The sequence below is a fragment of the Myotis daubentonii genome, chromosome 5, assembly GCF_963259705.1.
Source record: "Myotis daubentonii chromosome 5, mMyoDau2.1, whole genome shotgun sequence".
Taxonomy (NCBI): Eukaryota; Metazoa; Chordata; class Mammalia; order Chiroptera; family Vespertilionidae; genus Myotis; species Myotis daubentonii.
Window position 1 is genome coordinate 98,393,928 of NC_081844.1, and position 26,707 is coordinate 98,420,634.

A 26,707-nucleotide genomic window follows, 5' to 3' on the forward strand; every position below is an offset into this window, starting at 1 on the left:
CCAATTATCTCTTCAAAGAACTTTTCTATCTCAATAGTTGAATTTTTAAAGTATAGGAAACAGGACAGATATTGCTCTTCCAATTTCAAAAGCAATGAAAAAAATTAAAAAGATTGCCTAAGTTCTTTGCCTTTTGACATGTGACCAGCTAGTGTAGCACTGAGGTCTATAATTACAAACCTCTGACTCAGCTCTTATGGTTTTGAAGAAACCATATTGCCTTCAAAGAGAGAGAGAGTAAGATCTCCATAAAAGTGGAAAAAAATATTTTTCAAAGAACTGCAATGCCCTTGATTTGAAAATTTATATAAACTATAGCACAGCTCAGGCAGCGTCTTAACTTTTCTAGAAATCTGCAGTCCTCCTTACTCATAGGCACAATGATGCAGTCATATAGTTCTTTGCAAGCATTCTTGAGAGACTTGAACTTCTGGTTTTGCATCTATAGGCTTCTGGATAATAGCTAATGATTTTGAAAAGGCTTGTTTAGTTGAGAACATCTTAAATTATATTGTAACCAAAATTGTAGTTTTATTATATTATAAACCACCAACATTTTTATTAGTGTGATCCCACTTAGAGCCCTTTGTTTTGTTAGACAATGTCTTTCTGCATATAAAACTTTGATTTTAAAGAAAAGTTCAAGGGAATGGCATAAGAAACAGATTCTCAGAAAAGAGCTTCTCACTCCCCATTAATCTACCTCATTATATTCTTTAACTTATCCTCAGGACGGGGGTGTCTGTCCTAAGAGAGAACTTTTCTAATATGACCCTGGGGACCCTCACAGTTCAGAGCTTCAGCTCAAATATAACCTAATTTCTCATTTGTTATTTGCACACATCTCTGTTATGAAAATGTTTTAAATCAATGACAATCCCACCTTTGATAAAATAGTTTAAAATGGAAAGATAAAAGAAATTTGCTCAGGGAATTAACCTCGATAGTTAGAAATGCATTGCAAAATTGGTATGTAAGCATAAATAAAGGTATTTATGAAACCAGAAGGCAATTGTGTGTGTGTTCTTTCTTATAAAAGCTTTTGTCAAATGCAGCCATCTTCAGAAGAAGAGATTGAGAGAAAACTCTCACCATTTCCAATAGAGGATTAAGTCTAACCTAGTGAGGGGTGTGTTTCTGGTCCTGCAGCTTCCTCTCTCCAGTATCTACCGTCTTTGTCCAGCACCACAAATCTAACAGCAGCTCTCTGCAGGCAGAGGCACCAGCTATGGCACTGCTCTACAGTTGCATAGGAGATGCCTAGCAGCTGTTAGATAGATAGAAACATTATTATGAAACCCAGACTTTTATCAAACCTATTGACCATATGCATTTTATTTATTTATTTTAGGATATAAAACATGCCCACCCAGACATGTTCCATAAATTGCTGGAGGTATTCATACATTTTAGGGTGAATATAGTCAACCCTGAATATATAATAGAATTAACAAAATAATTATGCAATGCCCAGGTGGATTTGGGCAATGGTGGTTTATCCAGACGCTTGGCATTGATAAGGTATTCATCATGTTTATACCTCTGTCTCTTGCTCCTGTCACACTACCTGGCACATGGCTGGCATTAAATATCTTCTGAATGAATAAAAAAGACACCCAATAATAACATAGAATAATCCAAAGGGTCTTCATTATATAGCTCTCCTTATGTAATAGCTGAGCAAGTTTCCTAACTGCTCTCTATGTTTCATTTTCTCACTTGTAAATTGGGATGATGATGATGATGATGATGATAACATCATCATCATCATCATCATCATCATCATCACTACTAATGGAGTTTTTATGCAAAAAAGCTGAGTTCTACTTGTAAAATACAATGCTTAACAAGGTTAGCTAGTACCTTCTTTTTAATACCTTTGCTGTTATTTCATGAGCAAATACAAGAATGTGCACAATGAGAAACCCAGCTGTTCAATCAAGGACACTTACAGAACTCTCCAAAGTGTTTGGAAATTATAATAAAACATTTAAGTTTATTTTGATATTTAGGATTTTGGAATCTGACACCAGAGAGCAATGTGTTATGTATACAACTTGGCTAGTGCTGGTCTTAAAAACCCCAATGTTCCTGACTTCATTTTGGTTTAACCAAGTATAGAATATTGCAAATGGAAAGGAAACGGATGTGCTTGCATCATCAATTTCTGAAGATGAAAGACCAAAAATCCCTGACAGTGCCACAGTGGTCAAGTTCAAAGCTAGCTCAGATACCATGTGGATTACCTGAAAGCAGACCTAGTTTTCTTTTTCTTTGAATTTTCTCTGGAGGAACAGTTAGCAGTCCCTCAAAGTGATTAAAAAATAAAACATATGCAAATATATATGACCTGACTTTTACAGCTTTCATAATTATAATGAGTGAAAATAATTAGATTTCTTGTAAAAGATATCAGAAGGGGGGTGGTGCACAGAAACTCCTCATTAATGTCTTTCAAATTAAATTCATCTTTTATATTTTATTCATGGGACTCTAGAAACTGAGTCATTAAATTCTATTGTATTCTTATCATTAAAACCACAACCCAGATAAATTCAGACGGCCTATGAATAATCCAAAATACAAATTTATTGGCATTTACTTGGAGGACTTAAAAACTGTATAAAATGTTACAGGTCTCAGAGCAGGATAAATATATAAATATGCAAATTTACATAAGACATGAATGATAAACAAGCTGTCTTTCAAATATTGGTAAAAACATCTATTATATGAGAGCTAAGGAGTAAAAATGCCATTTTAAAAACACACAACTGAACAGGTTCTCACAATTATGACATTTTCTTATTACATAACATGGCATTTTAAAACTTTTTCTCTCTTAATGTCAGTCTATATGTCTACTTTGTTATCTACTAAGTAAATACTTCATTTTAGAAGAATTTTACTGTACAAAGGATATGAACTTACCAAAAAATTAATCAGTGGTGGCTGGTGACATTTAGTTTTAAAGGGGGATATTAAAGTGACTTGTTTTTTTCTTGCTACTTATTTAAACTTAATTCCTCAATTGGACTGCTGAATGTTGTAGGGTAATTATCTATCTCTCATTGCATCTAACATAGCAATAGTTATACAATAACACAGTAGCTGCTTTAACCTGTTAATTCTCAGCCATCACAACCAACTTCTGACAACTGAGAATTATGGGTTGGGAATAATTTACACTAGTCATGGATGGCTTATATTTTTTAAGAAGTATCTTATCTCAAATTCCCTGCCCTTTATATTTCTATTACAGCACTTTAAAAATGTTTTTGAATTGAATACCTCATTGTAAAAACAATTAGTATATTACTGCCTTATTAGTATTTAAAATTCTATTGGTTTTTAAATAACTACTAGTAAATATTTATGTTCTGAGGAACACTAAGCCTGTGTCATGTGCTTCATGGAAAAGGCTTTTACAGTCCATATATTGTTGAGTCACTGCATATTTTGGCCCCCTCTTATAGTTACAAACATTTAACAGAATTTAGGAAATCCCGCAATAAACAACCCGTTTAACTTTACTTACCCCTGGAATTTCCCAAACCTATTGACCATATGCATTTTGTTTTACTTTATTTTTTTAGGATATAAAACATGCCCACCCATTGTGTTCCATAAATTGCTGGAGGTATTCATACATTTTAGGGTGATTTAATTAATGTTCCCGGAAAAGCCAGGTAAGCCCTTGAGAAGGCTCACTGTTCCCCAGAAACTTATCTTGCTTTGTTAGTGGATTAAACATTTTTTTCCTCTAAAAAACATTTGCAAATAACAGAGATCAAATTCTATTTTAATGGAGCAAGGCAGACAGACATTTCTGGAAAGCGGCACAACTGAATGTAAGAAAGTGAGTATTTTCATGACTCACTCTGCGACCACTTAGAAGTCTGTCAGCCACAGTCAGAACCCACTCCACTCCAGGCGGGGGCCTGTGTGCTGTGCAAAGGAGCAACACCTAGGGCAGTCCACGGCCGATGAAACGTGCAGGGAGTTTTCAGGAGGGGGAGGCACACTTGTCAGCCACAACTCTTTAAATTCAGCAACGCAAACCTTCCAAAGACACTGCGTGATTGCCTTGACTCCGTAATTGCATCCTATTCTTCACTCCGCTCTTTAGATGGCCTGCTAGACACCATTTCTGTGCTGTCAAATCACTTCTAGACCCCGAGCAGCTCAAAATCATCGGCCGAGGGTGAGGCAGACGTGATTACCTAGTGGCATCTTAGTGAGGACCATCAAGTAATGGCCCAGTGTTCATCCCACGTCAAAGATGACCTACTTTTTGTGTTATGACTATTTTCAAATTCAAATCTTATGATGGGAAAGAATAGGAAATCAGTCATAATCAAGTGAAATGTCAGATTTTGTGCTTTAAAGATCATTTCTTAACTTGAATTTCAATGCAAGCCTCAGTCTTTGTTGTCTCCGTATGGAAGCAGGGTGATCCGGTGGCTGTGTCTGCACTTTCAGCTACACAGTGTTCCTTAAATCTTTCTTTCGAATGTCTGGAGAGATGAAGCAATGAAGCTAGTGGTCCAAGGAAGAGAAAGCAAGGTGAGCCAGCTTTGGGCTTGGCTACTGGAGGCCTGGCAACTTCCCTTAGCTCTTCTGGAACGTCCCAGGAAGCTTCCGGGATCCCTAGATCATACTTTGAGTGGCACTGTTTTAGAGATCTCTAATTTGGAATTGAAGGAAAGCTCTAAATAATTCATTTTAATTTAAATTATTACAAGTTCCACAAAACGAGCAATCTTGTCTCTTCTAGTAGAAATGAAAACAATTTGCTTTTGAATAGCTGGGGGCCTTGGTGCGTTTCGTGCTGGTTAGTTGGCTCCGACTTCTGGCGACCCTATGAATGAGTGATGTCCACAATACTTTGTCCTCTCGTCCTCAACAGCCCTGCTCAGCTCCTGCGGAGTCGTGCCCACAGCTTCTTTTATGAAGTCAATCCATCTCATGTTTGATCTTCCTCCTTTCCTGCCGCCTTCTATTTTCCTCAGCATTATCGTCTTTTCCAAAAAACCTGCCTCCTTGTGATGTGCCCAAAGTGGGGCAGCTTCGGTTTTGTCATTTCTGCCTCCAGCGATGTTTCAGGGTTAATTTTCTCTTGGGCCCACTTGTTCGTCTTTCTGGTGGTCCAGAGTGTCCATAGAGGTCTCCTCCAACACCATACTGCAAATGAATTGATTTTTTTTCCTTATCTGCCTTCTTTACTGTCCAATGTTCACATCTGTGTACAGCAATTAGGACTTTTAAAAATCAGTTTTATTCCATAGATTTAGTATATATAAACATATACACATACAAGAGTGGGAAAAAGTCAGTTTATAGTTGTTTTTATGTAAAATAATACAACCTATATATATATAAAAGCCTAAGTGACCATTCGACCGGTAGCTATGATGCACACTGACTATCAGGGGGCAGATGCTCAATGCACAGACATGGAAACATGGAACAGACTGATGAATCTCAGAGGGAAGGTGGCAGGGGGGAGGGTGGGAAGAGATTAACCAAAGATCTTATATGCATACCAGAGGCCTGGTGCATGGATTTGTGCACTGGTGGGGTCCCTCGGCCTGGTCTGTGGGGATCGGACCTAAACTGGTGCAGTGCACAGATTCATGCACCAGTGGGGTCCGTTGGCCTGGCCTGCGGGGACTGGGCCAAAACTGGCAGTCTGACATCCCCTGAGGCTCCCAGATTGCGAGAGGGCACAGGCCAGGTCGAGGGACCCACCTGTGCACGAATCCATGCACTGGGCCTCTAGTAATTAATAAATAATACAAGAATAAATTCTGTTTCACATAGTCAAAACTGTAAACCTACTTTTGACCACCCCACTCATATATTTCAAATTTTTAAAAATAAATGCATATAATATATATATATTATATGCATTATATATATATATATATATATATATATATATATATTATATATCATTTGGTTTTTTTCTCTGATGAAGTAAAACTTGTGTATTTAGCAAAGGAACTACCATAAAGCATTTGTACACAATTGAAACTGTTCTCTATTTATATCATACTATCAACCTGGTGAAAGGTATACATATGTGAATAAAGTGAAATGCCAACTCTCTTTGTTTGGCCTCTAAATACCTATACAAGACGCTGAAAGTCACTTCATTAGTGCAGGCTAGGAAGCTAAGAATTAGAGCTTATTACATGTAATAAGATATTTTCCTCTTAAAGAAAAAGTTATATAGAAAAAAGCTCAAATAACGCCTAGAGCCTTAAACAATGTTGATGCAAATCTGCTCTATTCTAAAGTACTAATTATATTCCTGGGTTGAGAAAAAAATCATTCCTTAAGTAATTTGTAAAAATATTGACATGAAAGATAAATACATGACATGTAGATATGTCCAAAAATTCTATGCTATTCCTAACCACAAATGGTGGGGACTAATTCCTCGGGAGTGTGGGCTGGACTTAGTGATGTACTAGGACTCAGAAAACAGCACAAGTGATGGATGCCACTTCTGAGATTAGGTTATAAAAAGACTGAGGCTTTTGGGTGAGTTCTTCCTCTCTCTCTTTCAGATTCCATGAGCTGCACTGTGGAGAGTCCTAAATGATAAGGAACAGAGGGAGGCCTCCAGGCAATAGATAGAGAGGAACGAGGCCCTCAGTTCAACAGGACCTATGTGAGGAACTGAGATCTGCCACAACTCTGAGTGAGCTTAAAAATGGGCCATTGCCCAGTTGAGCCTTCAGATGAGACCATGGCCCTGACCATCAACTTGACCACAAAGCTGATTACTGACTCTCAGAAACTATGAGCTAATAAATGCCTGCTCTTATAAACTGTTAAGCTTCAGGGTAGTTTGTTATCCAGAAATAAATAACTAATAAACCTGCTATCTTGGAATGGCATGGTCTAGTATAACAAACAAGCAGAGGTTTCATTCACATACTGCCTACTTCCCACTCTGTCTCCAAAGCCTAGGTACTCTAAAAAAGCAAATAATGCCACTTGTGTTTTCTATGTTCTCAGAACTAGAGAAAATACTTGCAAAGCACTTAGTACACTGGCTTAATGATTACTACTCATTATCATTCTGGTTACTGATGCCTATAGCTAAAGCAAAGTTTTTATTTTTAAAATTTTACATAGTTAAAACTTAAGCTCCGAAACATCACTTTTAGGTTCAGTTTGAGTTAGAAAATAGTTGCACAACCAGCATCTGGGTTAAAATGTTGGACAGTCAATCAAGGGCCAAGATTCTCAAATGCTTCAGATGCCAAACAAACTGGGTGATGTGTAAGTCCTGATAGTGGTGAACTGGAGAGTGAATTCCCCACCCCATTGGAAATAATCTGAATTCAAGTACAAACACCAGAAATAACAACATTGTGCTGATTTTTAAAATGCAATTATGAGTAAAATGTCACCAGAATCCATGAGTTTACATTCTAAAGATGACAGAGGCAATTTCCATAATTATAGAGTCATCATGGACTGTTGGTCACCTCTGCCAGTACCTTGCTTTCTAAATTGGGTAAACCAATCTTTCCACTATTGGTTATTAATAGACATAGAAGCTTTGCTTTTATTCTAACCTAAAGATAATTAGGTCAGTGATTTCAAACCAGGAAATACCAAAAGCAAACAATTTTCAAGATGGTGGGGTGTTTAGGTGATTTTTGCAAGCTGTGGTAGGACTCCTAAGTTGTAGGTCTAGCATTTGTACATTGAATATTTGCAACTCAGCTTGTCTAAGACAAGTTGCCTGAATGTCTATAATTAACTCAGGCAATGCCTTAGATTTGACAGAGGATAAGTCCAATGTACCCGGTGCCTTAGGCTGATCCTGCCAATTCAAATCGACCTTTTTTTTTATTAGTAGCTTGCATATTGGTAATTTAATTATTCCTTAATATCCTACATTAAAGCACACTAGCCTCAAAGATTTAATAAAGCAAAACAAAAAGCCCTAAGTACTAAAACTTATTTCCTTAGTCCCTAAGGAACATGCAATTTCAGATAATGGAGCAATTTTCTGACTGGAACAAAACTCAACTAATATTCAAATTCCAGGGTAGTTTCCTCCAAACCATGTTATCTTTATAGAATTATGATTTTACAGTAAAAATGGTTTCTAGGATGAGGGGGAAGAAAATAAAGATCTAATATTACCAACACAGCAGATTGGTATCTATATATATAAAAGCCTGATATGCAAAGTGTCCCCTCGGGAGTTCAACCAACCAGGAGTTCGATTGCTCGCTATGATGTGCACTGACCACCAGGGGGCGGCATGGTACGAAGGAAGGCCCTGGCCAGCGGCTGCTAGGGACCCTACCCATGCACAAATTTCATGCACTGGGCCTCTGGTTTAATATAATATCCCCATGACTTAAAGAGTGATTCACCTGAGCAGTGTCCTCAGATTTTAGTGAGCCAACCATTTACTCCAGGACTTGTTCCTGAAGCCTACCTACAGGACATCCAACTGTGTAGGTACATTAACAAATGTACCAGCTGGTTCTGATATACAATCACACTTTCATGCATGGAGAGAATCCTTTTTTTAAGAGTTTGAAAAATTCCTTTAGAAATTCAAGAATGGCCCTAACCTGTTTGGCTCAGGGGATAGAGCATCAGCTTGCGTACTCAAGGGTCCCAGGTTCGATTCCAGTCAAGGGCATGTACCTTGGTTGCGGGCACATCCCCAGTAGGGGATGTGCAAGAGGCAGCTGATCGATGTTTCTCTATCATCAATGTTTCTAACTCTCTATCCTTCTCCTTTCCTCTCTGTAAAAAATTAATAAAATATATTTAAAAAAATTCAAGAATGTTCTAGATTTAGAGGATACACATCTTTATATTTTCTTAGATGTGGGGTATCCTGGAAACTATGAGACTCTGTAATCTTGGAGTCTGTATCTGACATAATGGACCTCTATTTTGGTTGAAAGCATTTATATCTAAATCTGTCTAAATGTCTGAAATAAAACTCTAGTGTGTTCTGTGGGCTGTACTCTCCCTCTCTCACCATGACTACAACATCTCATGCCTGCAAAATTGCTACAGCTGTCTAACTGGTTTCCCCACTTTCACCTTTATTTCCCCATAACCTCTAGAGTAGCCAGTGATCTTCCACAAGAATAACTCTGACCATGCCACCCTGCTCAAAATCTTCCCATGCTTCCCATTTCACCTTATGATAAAACAAACAACCTCCTTATTGACCCGACTTTGGGCCTGCCTACATTTTTCAGCCAAACTACACTAGCTTCCTCTTTGCTCTTTATTATTTTTATTTTTTAAATTATTTTATTGTTGAGAGTTTAGAGATGGTTCCCATTTTTTACCCTTTGCCCCCCTCCACCCCGCTCTCACCCCACCCCACCCCACCCCAGGCCTTCACTGCACTATTGTCTGTCTCCATGGGCTATGCATTTATATTCTTTGTTTAATCTCTTCCTGCCTCTCTTATTCTCAAGGTCTTAGCACTTGCCTTGCACTCCCTTCATGCACATACTCCTGTGATGTCTCTTTTCCCTTGTGCAGGTTTCAGCTTCAATGGCCTCCTCAAGGAGCCTAGCCTCCTTATCTTAAGCTGAGCTGTCACCCTGAGTCCCCACAACAGTTACTCTCTCCATTTTTACCTTGTTTAGTTTTCTTTATAGTTGATCATTCAGGAATGAACATCTCTATTTGTTTATTCCATTGTCTGTCTCTCTACACTAAATGTACATTTCTATAGGGCAGGAGTATGTCTGTGTGTTCACTGTGGTATATAAAACATTTAGGTCATTGTTTGGTACAGAGTGGGTGCTAAATAAATGTTTTTGGATGAATAAATAAACCCTGTTGATTAGCATCTATATGAGATAACATTGGTTTCATCATCTGCATGTGTTCAAAATAACACATCCTCGGTAGGTATGCCTTTTAAAATCTATCAGATTAGTAACTGACTTAAAAAACTACTGGACGTAAGTCATGTTAAAATCTATAAATTCACAGATGAGAAGACATCCTGATGTTCTTTATTTAGATGGGAGCTTTGCCATTCTGTGAAGCATATGACAGCGTTTGGAGGTTTATTCACACTATAAAGGAATAGGTCCTCTTGGTTCATGCTTTATGCAGTGATGATACTTTTATAAAGTGTCTTGTTTATCTCATGAAAATGTCTTCAACAACAGACTTCTGTTATTAACCTATTGACATACTACTTTAGTTCTTATTCCTTATTTTGTTATCATCCTCAAGTTTCACCAACATAACAGGGCACAGTGATGGATACATGGTTTTAAAATAAAAGAAGCAAAATTGAGGTAAGTGAAATTCAAAGCCAGAATTTAAATTTAAAACAGAGTAGAAGGTACAGACTGTGGAATCTCAGAGGGAAGGCGAGTGTGGGTGGGTGGGTGGGTGGGAGGGAAGAGATTAACCAAAGAACTTGTATGCATATATGCATAACCCATGTAAACAGACAATAGGTTGGTGAAGGCCTGGGGCGGTGGGTAGAGGTGGGCTAAAAGGGGTCATTTGGGGAACAAAGGGGACATATATAATACTTTCAACAATAAATATTTAAAAAGAAATTAAAACAGTTTAGAGACAAACACATTAATAGGATCAGATGAATGAAGTCAAAGGAAAATTGATATTTTGTTACATTTCAAGATTTTTCAAACCTACTCAAATTTAAGCAAATAGGTCTTTGAATAGGCTAACTGGACTCCATACTTTAAGATTTGTTTTAAAAAAGAACCACCAGAATAACTTAATGTTTTCTTAAAGAAGTAACCTTGAACTGGGATATCCTCTATGATTTGAATCTGGCTCCTATGTCTTCATAATTTATGCTAGAAATTGGGCATATTAAAAAGGATGACTATTGTGGATAAAGTTAGGGTCTCTGCCCCCCAAAGCCATCCTCAGTGGGAACTGCTCCTCTCCACAGCCCCTGCTTTGCCTGGATTGGACCCCCCGCCCCAGCCAGAGCTGATTGTACTTGGTGCATGTCTTCTCCAGGCTGGATCAATCGTGTTCCTTTGCTAAGAATCTGTAATCTAAATATTAGAATATGAAAAGGTCATGATTTGGAAAGAGGGGGGAGAATTCAGAACAAAGATACCATAACAAGCTATAAAAAAATGGAAACAAGTCAATATGCAGACGCAGAACAGTGAAGCAGACGGCAGGGAAAAAGTTCATCAGGCTCCTGAGAAAAAATCCCAGAGATCCAGAGAGAGACATGGACAGAGAGGTACTCTGGTTCCTAAAGCCTAGTTTAGGTCCAGTACCCAAGAATCTTGTATTTTCACAAATAATCTTGGAATTATTATTTTTTTTTTGGGGGGGGCCAGGGTGAGATATCTCTGAGATTGCTTGTGTTCTTATTCAATGCTTTTTTAAAGCGATATGCCTGCCATATGTGCTGAGAACTATGCATCGCATTCAATAAATGTTCTCAGCACTTACGGCAGACACATTGCTTTAAAAAGAACATTAAAAAACACCTGTCCTCACTGGGAATGCATTCTAGCAGGAGAACACAGACAACAGATAATGAGCATAACAAACAGGTGAATTATATACTATGCTAGAAAGTAACATGATTTATATGCTATGGACAAAAACGTAGAGCAAGGCAGGAAGTATGTGGAGTCTTGGGAAGGCATCCACTAGTAGGTTGCGGTTTTAAATAGAGTTGATAAGTGCAAGCCTCATGGCAAAGCTGACCTATGAGCAAAGACTTAAAGCTGATGGAGAACCTAGTCATGAGCCTATCTGTGGAAGAGGAGACAGTGCAGAAGCCCCAGGCTGGAATGATGAGTGGTGTATGGGAAGGGCAATGAGAATTCAGTGAGGCTGGAACAGAATAAGCAAGGCGAATGAATAGGAGATGAGGTCAGAGAGGCACTGAGGGAGGGGTGCATATAATATAACATCAGACAGGTTATTGTTTGGAATTAATTTCTACTCTGAGGGCTTTGAGAAAAAAAAAGGGGACAAGGTCTGGCATGTATATTAAGAGAATGATTCTAGCTTCTATTTGACAATAATCAATATGGGGCTGGTAATGTGTGAATAAGGGAATCCGGCCAGAAGCCTCTTGTAGTAATTTAAATGAGAGATCGTAGAACCTTCTAGCATGGTGGAAGCAAAAGAGGTGGTGAAAAGCGGAGGAATTTTATAAATGTTCCGAAGTCTCAGTTAATAGGAGTTTATGTAGGATGTGAAATAAAGAGAATGGACAACTGTATTCTGAGGTTTCTGCCCTGAGCAAATGGAAGGATGGAGTTGACATTAAGTGAGATGGGAAGAGCTCACACATTACAAATTCTGGAAAGAAGATAAGCAGTGCAGTTAGGGACATACAAGTGACTATATAAAATCTGGTGTTTGGGAGTGAAGTCTGGATTAGAGATAAATATTTAGGTGTAATCAGCACATTGATGATATTTAAAGCCATGAAGCTTATGAGCTAGTTGAAGGAAGAAATCCAAAAACTGAGTGTGCTCTTGTGTTAAGAATTCAGGTTGAGTGCCCTAGCCGGTTTGGCTCAATGGATAGAGCATTGGCCTGCGGACTCAGGGGTCCCGGGTTCGATTCCGGTCAAGGGCATGTGCCTTGGCTGCGGGCATATCCCCAGTAGGGAATGTGCAGGAGGCAGCTGATCGATGTTTCTCTCTCATCAATGTTTCTGACTCTCTATCTCTCTCCCTTCCTCTCTGTAAAAAATCAATAAAATATATATCTTAAAAAATAAATTCAGGTTGAGAGCCTTGGCTGGTGTGGCTCAGATGTTTGGAGCATTGTTCTGTGCACCAAAGGGTCGCAGGTTCAATTCCTGGTCAGGGCACATATCCAGGTCATGGGTTCAATCCTCTGTAGGGGTAGGTACAGGAGGTAACTGATTGATGTTCCTCTCTTTTAAAAAATATGTTTTTATTGATTTTAGAGAAAGAAGAAGGGAGAGGGAGAAAGAAACACTGGTTTGCCTCCTGCAGGAACCCCAACAGGGGACTGAACCCCCAACCTGGGCATATGCCCTGATCAGCAATGAGTGACCCTTTGGTGCACAGGACTATGGTCAACTAACTGAGCCACACCAGCCAGGAGGATGTTTCTCTCTCACATCGATGTTCCCTTCTCTCTTCATCCCCCTTCCTCTCGTTTAAGTCAATAAAAAGTCAATAAAAACATATCCTCAGGTAAGAATAAAACTATAAATAAAATAAGAAAGTTCATTTTGAAGAGGATGAAACTGAAAAGGAGTCTGAGAAGAAAAATTAGAAGAAGAAAACCTAGAGAGAGTGTGGTGAATAAAATCAAAGGAGGAAAATGCAATAAGAAGGGAGCAATCAAATGGCCATGCAGTAACACATCGCACAAGATGAGAACTGAAGCGTTGGCCACTTGCGTTAGCAATGTGAAGGTCATTGGCAACCACGACAAACCCAGTTTTGGTGGCATGGTGGAAGGGAAAGGCCTAATGGTATGGTTTTATGATAAAATGAGAGAAGAGGTGACTAAAGGAATTTTGCTACCAAAGGGGAAAAAGCAGTAGCATGGTAGCTAGCAGGCTTTGTTGTGTACAAAAACATTTTGTTTTATTTTCCTAAAGTTGGAAGAAATCCCAAAAGCATGCAATATTGATGGGAGTGATCAACACAGAGGTAAAAGGGAAGAAGCGGTGATATAGGAAAGAGAGGGCGAATTGCTACAGTCATCCCCTGGAGTGGGCAGGATGAAGGAGCTACATTTAGATGGAAGCATGACAACAGCAGGGGGAAGGCAGAGAAGTGTGAGTGTGCAAGCTGGAAGGTGGGGAGGTATGGTGGTGGGAATATTCTAAGTTTTCTTATGATGACTCAGCTTTCTTAGTGAGGTGGAAAGCAAGGATATTAGCTGAGATTGAGAATCCAGGATAAGGTACAGAGAAAATAAGCAGACAGGGGAGAAGGCATGAAGGAGTTGTTTAGGAGAAAGGAAGAATGAATGAACCAGGCAGGTATATTATTATCTAATAGCATTAAACACTAACCTGAAGTTTGTGGTCATGAATTTAAAGGTAGACCAGTCAGTGTCCTGTACTGAGCTAGTGTAAGTGGGCTTTTTCTTTGTATCCAAAAAGCCTTAGGCAGAATATGGAATTACATGGAGACAGTTTTGCCTCCTGAGATACCTGTAGGTGGCAACTTTTATGTGTTTCTCTCTCTTTTACTTATTTTTTGCAGGAAGGTGAAAAACCCTAAGTGGTCTTATCATAGCTAAACATACTTGGTCCACACTGTTCTCAAATTAGATGTACTAGAAAAAATACATATGTATTCCAAACTCAGAAAAATAATTTTTAGAATATATGTTATTTTGTCTTGCCCATGTCTTTTTCCCACTCCCTCACTATTATGCAGTGCTGACAATATAATGCATATTTTAGGACCTCTGCATAGCAACACTGATAAACTTCAATAAACCTCAAATTTGCTTTATTGTTTTAAACTGCATTGCGGATAGGAGTGAAATGAAATGCCCTTCAAGAGCACAAGGTCACATCTTGCTATAGACTGAATGTCCGTATGCTCACAGATTCGCATGGGATGTGATTAAGTCCTGGAGGTGGAGCCCTCATGATGGAATCAAGGCTCCAACACCCCTTCTACCAGGTGAGGACACAGCGAGAAGATGGGCTCTCACCTGGAACTGAACCTGATGGTGTCTTCAACTTGGACTTCCACCTCCAGAATCATATGAAATAAATGTCTGTTGTTTATCAGCCCCACAGTCTACAGGACTACAGCAGCACAAAGAAACTAAGGCACATACACACACACACACACACACACACACACACACACACACACAAAAGACACACACACAGACACATACACACACAGACACATACACACACAGTTTCTCAAGGCACAAGACTTCTCTCAGGGTATAGGTGCCAGGGGGATAGATACGTTTTTATTAGAATATCTAATAGGATGATGGTGGTGACAAAAGATAACAAGAGTCTATCTATTTAAACTTTGCCATATGCCAAACACAATGAAATGCTTTAAATTACCTCTTAATACTCATATTAATTTTATGATTCAGTTATTTTTAACCTTATTTTGGTTTATAAACAGTCAGAAACATTGAGAACTGGGGTATTCATTATGGTAGAAGAGAGCCATGGATGAAAAAAATTATTTTTAAAAGAATATGTATCTCCTAGGCCTGCACTAAACATACCTCAGAAATGACCACCCTGTAGCAATGAACAACAATATTGCCTAGATTATAGTCTCCATAATTTCTTACTAAAAAGAACCATGACAATTTAGAAAAATATCTCTATTTTTCTAAAAATGAGCAGGAATGTACAATCTAGTCTAGAATATCTTATTATATTATAAAGCAAGGAAGGAACCAAAGAATACTACAGGTATCAAAAAGTCTCACAGAAACCCAGCGGTGTTGCTAAGTGGTTGGGCATCAATCTATGAACCAGTAGGTCACGGTTCAATTCCAGGTTAGGGCATCTTGGTCAGGGCACATGCCCTAGATGCAGCTCAAACCCCAGTGCAGCCAATCAATGATTCTCTCTCATCATTGATGTTTCTATCTCTCTCTCCCTCTTCTTTCATCTCTGAAATCAATACAAATATATTTTTTTCTAAAAAGTCTCACAGAATACCTTCAGGTGAGAAATAGAAAATTTTTTTGCCACAGCTTTGCCTCTACTGCTTAAATTACATCTTGCTTGCCAACGGATAATACGGTACTTGTATTATTATACTAAAGCAAAAAAGTCTAACCTTATTTTAAGTGTTTTTTCCATACAATTCTCAAGTTTGATAGTTAATGAATAGTAAATCAGCACAAAACATCCACAATCGTCACTATAATGATTACACACAATAAGCAAGATTCCTTGCAAATTAAAAGTACTGAGTAATTTTTATATTGTCTCAAAGAATTTTTATTCTACAAGATAAAATAATTTGCCTGGGAAAACCATTCAATAAGTATTTTTTTAAAAATGCTTTGATCAAGAAAGCCTTTCTGGGTTTTATTAGAAGATGCTTTCACCATCTAATGTCACTCCCATGGATTTCCTCATGTCTCCAGTTGTTAACACAAACGGTTATTTTTTTTTAGATGGGGAAGGGTTTAGACATGTTCAGACAAATTACTGACACTAAGGGAAGCTCAGAGCAATCACTAAAGGGAAACGGTTGAAGGAGAGTTACTAGGAAGTACAAACCAATGCTCTGTGTCATAGACATATCTTGATAGCCTACGTTCATATCCTAGCTTTGCCTGGTTCTGTGTGGGGGGAAAAAAGAGTCAACAAATGTTTTTGTGTTGTTGTTTTTTCCACAGGTTAATCTTTTGAGGCCCAGATTAAATGGCAATTTATTGGAAGACAATATAGGTAGCTCATACTAAATTCCCTCTTTCCTGAGTAAATGAAAACAAAATTTGACATTTTTATCGAATACCTCAATTTTTAGAATAATTCTTTCATGGCTGATTGCCGTGTTGTCTGCAGGACTTTAATGTCTGAACCGCTCAAAATGCACATATTACCTCATTAGATATAATTCACTCTACTGCCACCACCACCACCACCACGTGTTATTTACCTAGAGGCACTTCTTAACATCCAGACATTTCTATGCACATTAAATAACCCTACTGGACAAGTATTATTATCACAGTTTTGCAGATGAAGGTTTTAGAGGTACAAAGAGGTTACAATATCTGCTCCAATCAACTGGTAAGGGAGCCGAGCCCGGAATCTATCCTTTGCCTGTCTGCCTCCAATGTGTTTTTTTACGTGTTCGAGCTTCTCATATGAACTGCCCTGTTCAAGCAAGATGCCCGCAAGCCTCTGACACAGCAGTGTAAGGAAGATACTGAGAGATATGCTATTTTATTCCTATTCTTGTTGCAAAGTGTGATTTGCGAATGACTCCCCTTCCTGTCTCTGGCATCTGACCACATTGCACAACTTGAGACCCTCCTTAGGGCCGGGTTATGCGTAGGTGGGCTTTGTGCCTGCACCTGGCGGGTATCAGGTCCTCCAGGTGTCCAGTGAGCTGGCATAGAAAGTTCTCAGCTCATCCAGCATGAATTCTGTGAAGCTAGCCAAGTTGGCACTTTTATGTCAGGGAGCACTTTGTTCTGCCCAGCCCCCCAGAGACTCAGGGTTATAAAAAGTAACCTAGATTCTAATGAATACAATAAGCCATCTCGAAAGGAAATGACAGTCATGAAAAGGGAATCTCTTTCAAAACGGCATCTAAAATGAAAAGCATGACTGGCACAGCTAGCTCCAAGGCACAATGCTGCTGATGAAGCAATGACCAAAGAATATGTGTTATCTCTCCACCATCTAAGGGTTTCTGTGTTTCCACTGCTCTTAGCTAGGAAATGGGAAAGCGATTGTTCTCCACATTTGGATACTTGAATCTCATTCAAACAAATGTGCGCAAAGGACTATAAATTTAGAATCAATCATTTGACGAGGCAAAATCAGCAGAGATCTAATTTAACTAAAGAAAAATTTCTATCTAAATGCCAGTCATCTGGATACCTTCAAAGCAGGAATAACATTCAAACTTGTCCTACTTAACACATGGTATGAATGTATACATGCATGCATAGGTAGATAAATGAATGGTTCTCCATTTAAAAAAATATGTTTTTATTGATTTTTTAGAGAGAGAGGAAAGGAGAGGGAGAGAGAGATAGAAACATTGATTAGAGAGAAACATTGATAGGCTGCCTCCTGCATGCCCCCCACAGGGGAGAAAGCGTGCAACCTTGGCATGTGTGCTGACTGGGAAGTGAACTGGTGACCTCTTGGTGCATGGGTCAGTGCTCAACCAGTGTGCCACACTGGTTGGGCAGTATTCCATTTTTAATGGAAAAATCAGGGCATGGTTATTAGAATGAATTGGTTATACATCTACTCTGTTGTTGGTAAAGATTACCAAAGTTATTTTTTAATGAGAAATCCCTTTTAGAAATTTAGATGTTGCTCTAAGAGAGTGCACAAATAAGGAAGAAAATCTGTGAGAAATAATAAACATATTTTCTAATTTATTAATCTTTCCAATTCCTGATTAGGAACCTCTTGATATTAATAGTCCATATTAACTTCTCCATTCTTTGAATTTCTTTAGCTCACAATTTAGCATTTTAATAAACTATTTCAAATTGTAAACATGAGAGACATTTTCTGTATATGATTTTAAAAACACATTAAAAATGTTATAACTGAATTCAAACACATGGAGTTATTGTAAAGATAAAATGAGATAATCCCCATGGAAAGATCAGCATGAGCCCTGGCACATATTAAGAACTCAATGTTAGCTATTATTGTTTTTGTTTTTGAAAGTGCAAATAAAATGTTAAAAACAACCAATCGCCTATTTTGAGCTTACTAAAATATGAAGTAGCATTTAGTTTTTTCTCCAAAAGCAGTGACTAGGAATTATTATCTTCTTTCAACCTTTTCCAATTTGCACATTGAAATTTCTAGGTTATTTGTTATATTTAATTCAACTTTCTCACATTTCATACCAACAGCACAGTTTATTTATACATATGCATTGATTATAGCTTGTGTCTTCTTCAGTTGCATTATTTAAAGCCCAATTTTTCCTTATCTTTAAAACATCCAAGAAATGTCACTTTGAGTGTCAGAGAATGTTATAACAAATTTCAAAGTTGGTGGGAATCACATATATGCCCAGAGACCAACTTTAGCTTCAAAACATTAAAACCAGTAAATAGTTAACAGAATTTCACAGCATTAAGTGTCTCCTCTATAAAGAGGCATTTTAACGGGACAGTTTCAAAATTCATCTGGAATAAAGTGCCATAGTCCATCTGTGGCCAGGCAGCTCAGCAGAGGGACAGTTCACTGCAGACAGCATTCCTGACGAAGAAACCCCAAATCCACTGTCTCCCATGCATGGGCAAGTCTGAGCCCTCCCCAAATATGCTTTCATTTTGTGACCTCATTTCACACAAAAATCTTGTTTAATCTATGATCTAGATCTCACATGCACACCCCGACGCCCCCTTCATACGCATTTCCATCTCCTAAAAATATTTAAAAGACATAGTACAGAGAAAAAAACATTTAGAAAAATGCAGAGCTCTGTCAACTAAAGACAAACATTTCCAAAAATACTAATAATTTGCTGGAATTAATTGCTGAAAAATCAATTATAGTGACAACGAACGGTCCACTATAGGCCACTGGTTTGATTGGAGACCTCTGTGTCGCTGTGTTGAGTGTTATTGGTTAGGGGATGGAATGACAAATGCAGTAAATGTTTACAGTGTCCAAAGAACCTGCCTTTACAGACCCGGTAAAGTGAAATTTTTACTATGCGAGGATTTTGGAAACAGATGTATCACTTTAGATTCAACTACTGATCAAACCTGTGGTTTTAGAGAAATCTTAGATACCCCTTGCTCATACAAAAAGATGATACTTGTCCCAACTCAAAAGGCTCCTTGCAAATATTAAATGAGAAAAATGCATGGGAAATAGAAAAGCATAGATATCACAGTTCCTTGCACACAGAAATGAAATGAGTTGCTTTTAAGTGAATACATTGCCAGACTACAGAGAAAGCAGATAGACCATAATCTCCCAAACCCTGTTCATTACTAAGATTTCTGCTAATGAAACTGTTTTCATTTCTCAAAGTTAACGATACTTTCCTAACTATACTGGTTTTCCTACTCACCTTAAACTTAGCAAATAGTTAATTCAGTTTCTCTTGCCTACAATAGGATATGCACTGACTGTGCCTAGAAGTTAATTCTCAATCCTACACCATAGTCCAGGTCTGAAAGCCAACCCACCAGCAGTACTGACCATGTCACCTGTCTGTGTGAAAGCCCTTGATGGATTCTCAACCTCCTATTAGACAAATCCCAAATAACTTTAAAATCAAAACTGGACAATTAGGTCTTGAGTACTGGAACAAAAATTCTGGTTTGACACTGTAGGTCATGGCAACTGCTTTAAATTCTTTAGCAGCAAGATATGATGCAAGGGCCAGTTTTAGAAAGATTTATCTAGCAATGTTTGAGAGATGACAACCGAAGGCAGAAACACCTAAACGCAGGGAGCTGTCAGAAGCTGCCAAGCATGGACCTAGAGGTCTGGCTTGGCCTACAGACATTACTTATTGATAACTCTTAACATTTTAGAGTTTTCTAACTTCTCTTAAAAAATAAAAACAACTATGTGGCAATGGTGTTCTGGATTTGAGTAGAGGCTGCCTGCTTTAGAAGATGCATCCTCTTCCCACATGGTCTAATTGCTGTATTATACATTCCACCTGTTTTATTTTATTTTATTTTATTTTTATTATTTTTTGGGGGGGGGGGGCGGGGGCTCATTTCATTTTTCAGTGTCTGTCTAAGAAGCTATAGTGGTCCTAACAAGATATGGTAAAGGAGGCTTAGACTAGAGGAGTATCTCTGGGTTTGGACAAGCAAAGGAGTTCTGAGATACTCAGAGGGAGGACTTGTAGAGCCTGTTAGGAATCCTATCTAATAGAGTGAATATGCAAATTGACCATCATGCCATCACAAAGATGGTGGTGCCCATAGCCAGAAGATGGCGGCACCCAGTCCCCTGAGGCCCACCAGAGTCCCCCAGTCCTTTCAGCCCAGCTGGGGGGGCAGCAGGCACACGGTGCGGCTGGACCTGCCCTCAGCCTCCCAGCCGCCCAGGGCCAGCCCGATGTGCAGGCAAGCCTTGGATTGTCGCTGCCCAGCCAACACTCAAGGTACAGGCAAGCCTCAGATGGTGGCTGCCCAGCCACCCTGGGCTGCCTGAGGCTCAGGTAACCAGGGCTGGCTGAGGCATGCTCTGCTGGCAATGGCAGCAGCAGAGGTGTGATGGGGGCGTTGCCTTCCCCTGAACACCGGGTTGCCTCCTGCCCCTGTGAGAGGGGCAGGCCAGGCTGAGGGACTCCCCTCTCCAGTGCATGAATTTTCATGCGCTGAGCCTCTAGTTAGGTATAATTTTAGTTACTTATCTTCCAAATGTCTGGAACGACAGACTGCTGTTTCTTTCATTCTGGCCTGAGGTAAAGTTTTCACATTTAGAAATGTGTTTGAAAGTATAATATAGGGTCCTGTATAGCAACTTTTTAAAAAAATATATATTTTTTTATTGATTTCAGAAAGGAAGGGAGAGGGAGGGAGGGAAGGAGGGAGAGAAAGAGAGAGAAACATCAATGATGAGAGAGAATCAACTGCCTCCTGCATGCCCCCTACTGGAGATTGAGCCCATAACCTAGGCATATGCTCTTAACTGGAATCAAACTCACAACCCTTTAGTACACAGGTCGATGCTCTATCCACAAAGCCAAGCCGGCTAGGGCTGTATAGCAGCTTTTATTTTTATGACAAAATCAGTGTCCTTAGATCTTGTTGCTTAGCAGCTAGAAAGCGACCCAATTATATAATGGCAACTAACTAATATCTATGGGTCTCACTGGACCCGATGGTCTACATTTGGCAACTTCTAACCCTGGGAATGCCTGCCTTCCTATTTCTTTAGGTTTTATTACTAGAGTCACTTGCCATAGAAATTCTGATAAAGTTCCCAGTTTCTCTTTATGGCTGTGAATAGATTAGCATGCCCAAATCTATGCTGAGAAATAGATTTCAAGCAGGGAAGCTGGTAGCTCCTGCCAAGAGACTATTGAATTGTTCTCAATTAACGAGTTTTAAAAGCAACATTTCCTCCTAAAAATAACATTTTTAATAGCAGTTCTATTTTTAAACCACATAGTTGAGAATATGCATTAAAATATGCACATGGAATGCAGACTTCATGTACACATGAGTTAACACCTCCATTTCCTTCCTAAAGATAAAATTCATATAAGAAAGAATTGAACATATCCTTTAACCTAGAGAGAACAAATTATATAGTCTGTGGTCAGACTATATAATAACATGAAAAAGAAACATAATTTATGATGGGGGAATGTGAGACTTCTAAGAGGTGGGGGGAAAGGACAGAAGAGGAAACCATTTTTTCACCTGGGTAACTAAATTTATCAAGTTTCCATTAGAAATCAAAAAGCTAAAATTAGTGGGACTACATCAGGCTAAAAACCTTCTGCACAGCAAAGGATACCATCAACAAAATAAAAAGGCAACCAATGGAATGGAAGCAAACATTTGCAAATCATATATCCAATAAGGGGATCATATCCAGAATATAGAAAGAACTCATGCTACTCAACAGCAAAAACCAAACAATCTGATTTAAAAATGCACAGAGAAACTGAATAGACATTTATCCCCCAAAATATATAAATTGCCAACAGGTACATGCAAAGGTGCTCAACATCACTAATAATCAGGGAAGTACAAATCAAAACCACAAGATATCTCACACCAGTTAGAATGCTACCATCAAGTTAACAAGTGTTGGTGAGGATGTAGAGAAAATGAAACCCTTGTGCACTGTTGGTAAGGATGTAAACTGGTGCAGCCACTATGAAAAACAGTATGGAGATTCCTCAAAAAATTAAAAATAGAATGACCGTATGATCTAGCAATGCTACTTCTGGATATATTTCCAAAGGAAATAAGATCACTACCTTGAAGTGATCTCTGAACCCCTATGTTCATTGTGGACCTTAAGGGCATTATGTTAAGTGAAATAAGTCAGACAGAGAAAGATAAACACTGTAGGATTCCATTTATATGAGGAATCTAAAACACTGAACTCATAGAAACAGAGAACAGATTGTTGACTGCTAGAGGTGGGTGGTAGATGGTGGGGGAAATGAGTAAGACAGCCCAAAGTTATACATTTCCAGTTATAATATGAAGAAGTTCTATGGATTTAATGTACAGTATGCTGACTATAGTTAATAACACTGTATTGTTTATTGGAAAGTTTCTAAGAGAGTAATTCTTAAAGGTTCTCATCACAAGAAAAAAAAATTGACTATGAGAGGTGATGAGTGTTAACGAAACTTATATGGTAATCATTTTGCAATATATACATATGCCAAATCATTGTTTTATACCTTAAACTAATACAATGTTTTATGTCAATTTTATTTCAACAAAACAAAACAAAACAAGGCAGCTGATATACTTGGGGGTGGAGTTTCTTTTTGCCCTTGGGGATGGATTTGCCAAGCTACCTAAAGACTTTTTATTACAAGTTTGCCGTCTTCTCCAATAACTGTAATTCAACCATATTAACATTGCTCTGAAACCTTTAAAATATTCTTCAGTACACGTATTTGTGTTCTTATTTTTCTTCAGAGTTAAATATTAAATGGTGGCTTTCTTATAGTGCCCCTAACTCGAGACGGTAATGAGTGGTGTCAAGGAGTTTCTCTGACTGGTCTCTTCAAATCTTACATTTTGTAATGATTTAAACCGTTTCTGCTCGCCAGTCTCCACCTTCCCATCTGTTGATGACCACCTGGTGTCTAGAATCTTCCAGTAAGTTTCTAATATATCATCTCAGTGACAGCTGAAGCTCAGTGTAATGAAGTCGGTGGCAGGGCTAAAACCCTAAGGCTAATTGTTGAAAAGCAAGAACTTAGGTGAGAGTTCAGTAGTACATGGCATTGGGATATATTCTTTTCAAGAAGCTATTTTTCAAAAATGAAGAGGAAAATATACCAGATTGCATACAGGAAAACAACTGAGTAATTTACTACAAAGGAGAACTAGAGTGAGTTACAGAAGTGTCACTTGTCCTTTGTTAATCAGTAGTAAGCTTAGCTCAGGCTATCAATCACAACGCTGATAAATCTGAATTTAGCTCCAGCTTTGAGAGACCTGGCTTATATGGAAGCAGAGTTAAAAATAAGCTTAGGGGCCAACATGACTTGGGATGGTCTATCTAGAAAGAGAATGTGAACAGATATACTATCTCCAAAATGTGCAAGGGACTTTGCAACCAAACTCTGTAAATCTAATTTTGCCTAGAGAAACTGTGTTCTAAACTTCCCATTGGCTGTGGATCAGAATTCAGTGTGTTGTTCTGGTAAGATAACGTACTCAGAGTCTTTCAGCCAGGGAATTAAATCGTCCGCTACTTGTGAGAAAAGAAAAGATTTATTAGTCCACAAACTTCAAGAATCTTCCTTCCAAAATGGTGGCAATATAAACTGAGGTCGGTAGGCAACAGCCACCTTTATTATTCACTGGAAATCTGACTTGGAAGAGTAGCCCTGTGGTTGGGTATTAAAGAGGTCCCTTTGATGACCAGGTTGGTGGAAGGAGCCACTGACATGAACAAGAGAGACCAAACTTTAGCCTCCAGGGAAGTCAGCATCTATTTTCCTATGAATTTTCTAGAGTGCACAAAATAATGTTCCTAACCTTCTTTTAGAAATATCATGTAACACTATGTTGTTATTACTTAAGAGTTCTGAGATTGGTATTCCTACACTTTTTCTCACCTCTCCCTTCTTTTAGCTCTGACAGCTGGTCAGGCTGAGTATCAAGGGTGTGTTAAGTCTTATTCTTGTCTCCATCCCCCACTCTGATACAAATCAATTTCCAGATTATAAAAGAGTGGCTATGATCTAGGCAGAAACTTTCTTGGAAGTATATTTTTAGAATGACCTCAAAGTTTGGTAAAAAAATAATGGCCATTCATTTGAATATACATTTGAATCATACACAAAGAATTATCTTGTAATAACAGTATTGACATAACTTTATCTATCTATCTATCTATCTATCTATCTATCTATCTATCTATCTATCTATCATCTATCTTGGGACATTTCTAAATTTCTAAAATATGTACCTAAAGATAAAACAAAGTCTAGTCTAATATCTCATAATAGTCTTTAATGCATCCTGTGGATTAGACATTTTAAAAGTGCACTGTCCGGAATTTCCTTGCAGTCACGGATGGGATGGTGTGAAATAGAACCACAATCCAACTATGCAGCAGAGCCTTATTCCAGAGCTGGTTGTCAAGGGACAACAGCTGTTTCATGCAATAATGAAGGAGAGAAACTTCATATATCAGTGCTAAGAATCTAAGAATGGAAAGAGGTCCCAAAAGTCCTGTTGACTGACCCAAAGGAGAATCATAAACATGTTTTACAATGACATGAATTCAACTATTAGTTAATTATTTAAATTCTTTCTTGTCTGCTGAATTTTTCTTATTGTCATTTTCCTCAGAGGTGACAAACAGATCAAATCAGACCTGCAGATGTGTTGTTCTGGACCACCCCCAGTGTTGGAATTTTTTTTTAACTACCCACCAAACATTTCATGTCTTAATTTCACATCACTGAATTTGCAAGTTCTAGAAAAGAATCTGAGAATGTGGCCCCACTGGGACTGCGTTCCTGAACAGGATGGACCTACACGGCCACCACCTGTGCTGCTGACGCTGCTGCCCTCTTTGGGAGTTAGGGGAATGCACTGTCTAGCCCTCCACAGTCCCCTCACCCGCTTTTGTATGCATGGCCAGTTCCACTTACTTTCTTTTCCTTCCTAACTCCCACGAGTATTTGAGATTGTTGCCTCTATTCTGGGTCATTTCTAAAATATATTCTTAAGTCCGAGAAACATATTAATTTATATGTGACTTACAAGTCAGGATAACTTAACACTAAGGTACAATACTCTTCATGGCTCATTCTTTTCATGTGCTTCTTTTTTAAAAATTAAAAAAAAATTTTTTTCATTGATTTCAGAGAGGAAGAGAGAGAGAGAGAGAGAGAGAGAGAGAGAGAGAGAGAGAGAGAGAGAGAGAGAGAGAGATCAATGATGAGAGAGAATCATTGATGGGCTGCCTCCTGCATACCCTCTTCTGGGATTGAGCCTGCAACTCAGGCATGTACTTTGACTGGGAATCGAACCATGACCTCCTGGTACTCAACCGCTGAGCCAATCCAGACTCAAGTCTTTTGATCTTTCTCAGCTATTCACCCTCACCTCGAGCCTCTGTGCTCTTTCAATGTCAGGGCTTTGCTGCCTCAAGCTACATTTATTCCACAGTTCTTCCTCCCCCAGAGCCCATCTCCTCACTGAGCAGTTTCCAGATTTTTCAGATCATAGCAATGCCTTCATTTTCCGACTGCTCACAGTACTTCAAATCAGCTCCACTGAGTTGCATTCCCTCTTTTATCTTCCTTTTCATGTTGCCATCTCTACCATCTCTAGCTTAGTGTTTTCTTTTGGTTCCAAGTCCCATTTTGGCATTTCATCTAGACTTGAAGGTTTAGAGGCACCTCAAACTTCTTCAAAATGGAAATCTTGATATCTAAAATAAACCTGTTCTTCACATAGAGGTCCCCATATCAGTAAATAAAACCTCTATTCTTTCAATTGCTAAGTCATCCTTGACTCCCCATTTCTCTCAGGCTACTCACTGAACCATTAGCATAAACTATTGGTATTTCCTTTTCAATATGCCCAAGACTCAGTCATTTCACACCAACTCCACCCTGTCCAAGCTATCAAATCTCTTCTCTGGGCTATCAGCAAGAACCTTCAAACTGGTTTCCCCAGGGCCTTTGCACCTACTCTACTTTTTTTCATAGAGATGATCTTTCCTGAATATACCCATGGTTCAATTCCTAATTTTCTTCAGGTCTCTGTTTAAATTTCTCCTTTTTGGATTGGCCTTCCTTGATCACCATAATATTTCCCTACC

The 26,707-nt window shown here is 38.6% G+C and overlaps 1 protein-coding gene across 2 annotated transcripts in view; it reads right to left on the reverse strand.

Moving 5' to 3' along the window:
- The window catches only part of GABRB2 (gamma-aminobutyric acid type A receptor subunit beta2), a 198,863-nt gene that overhangs the window by 41,628 nt on the left and 130,528 nt on the right, over positions 1–26,707 (reverse strand). The gene's annotated exons all lie outside the window — the stretch shown is intronic.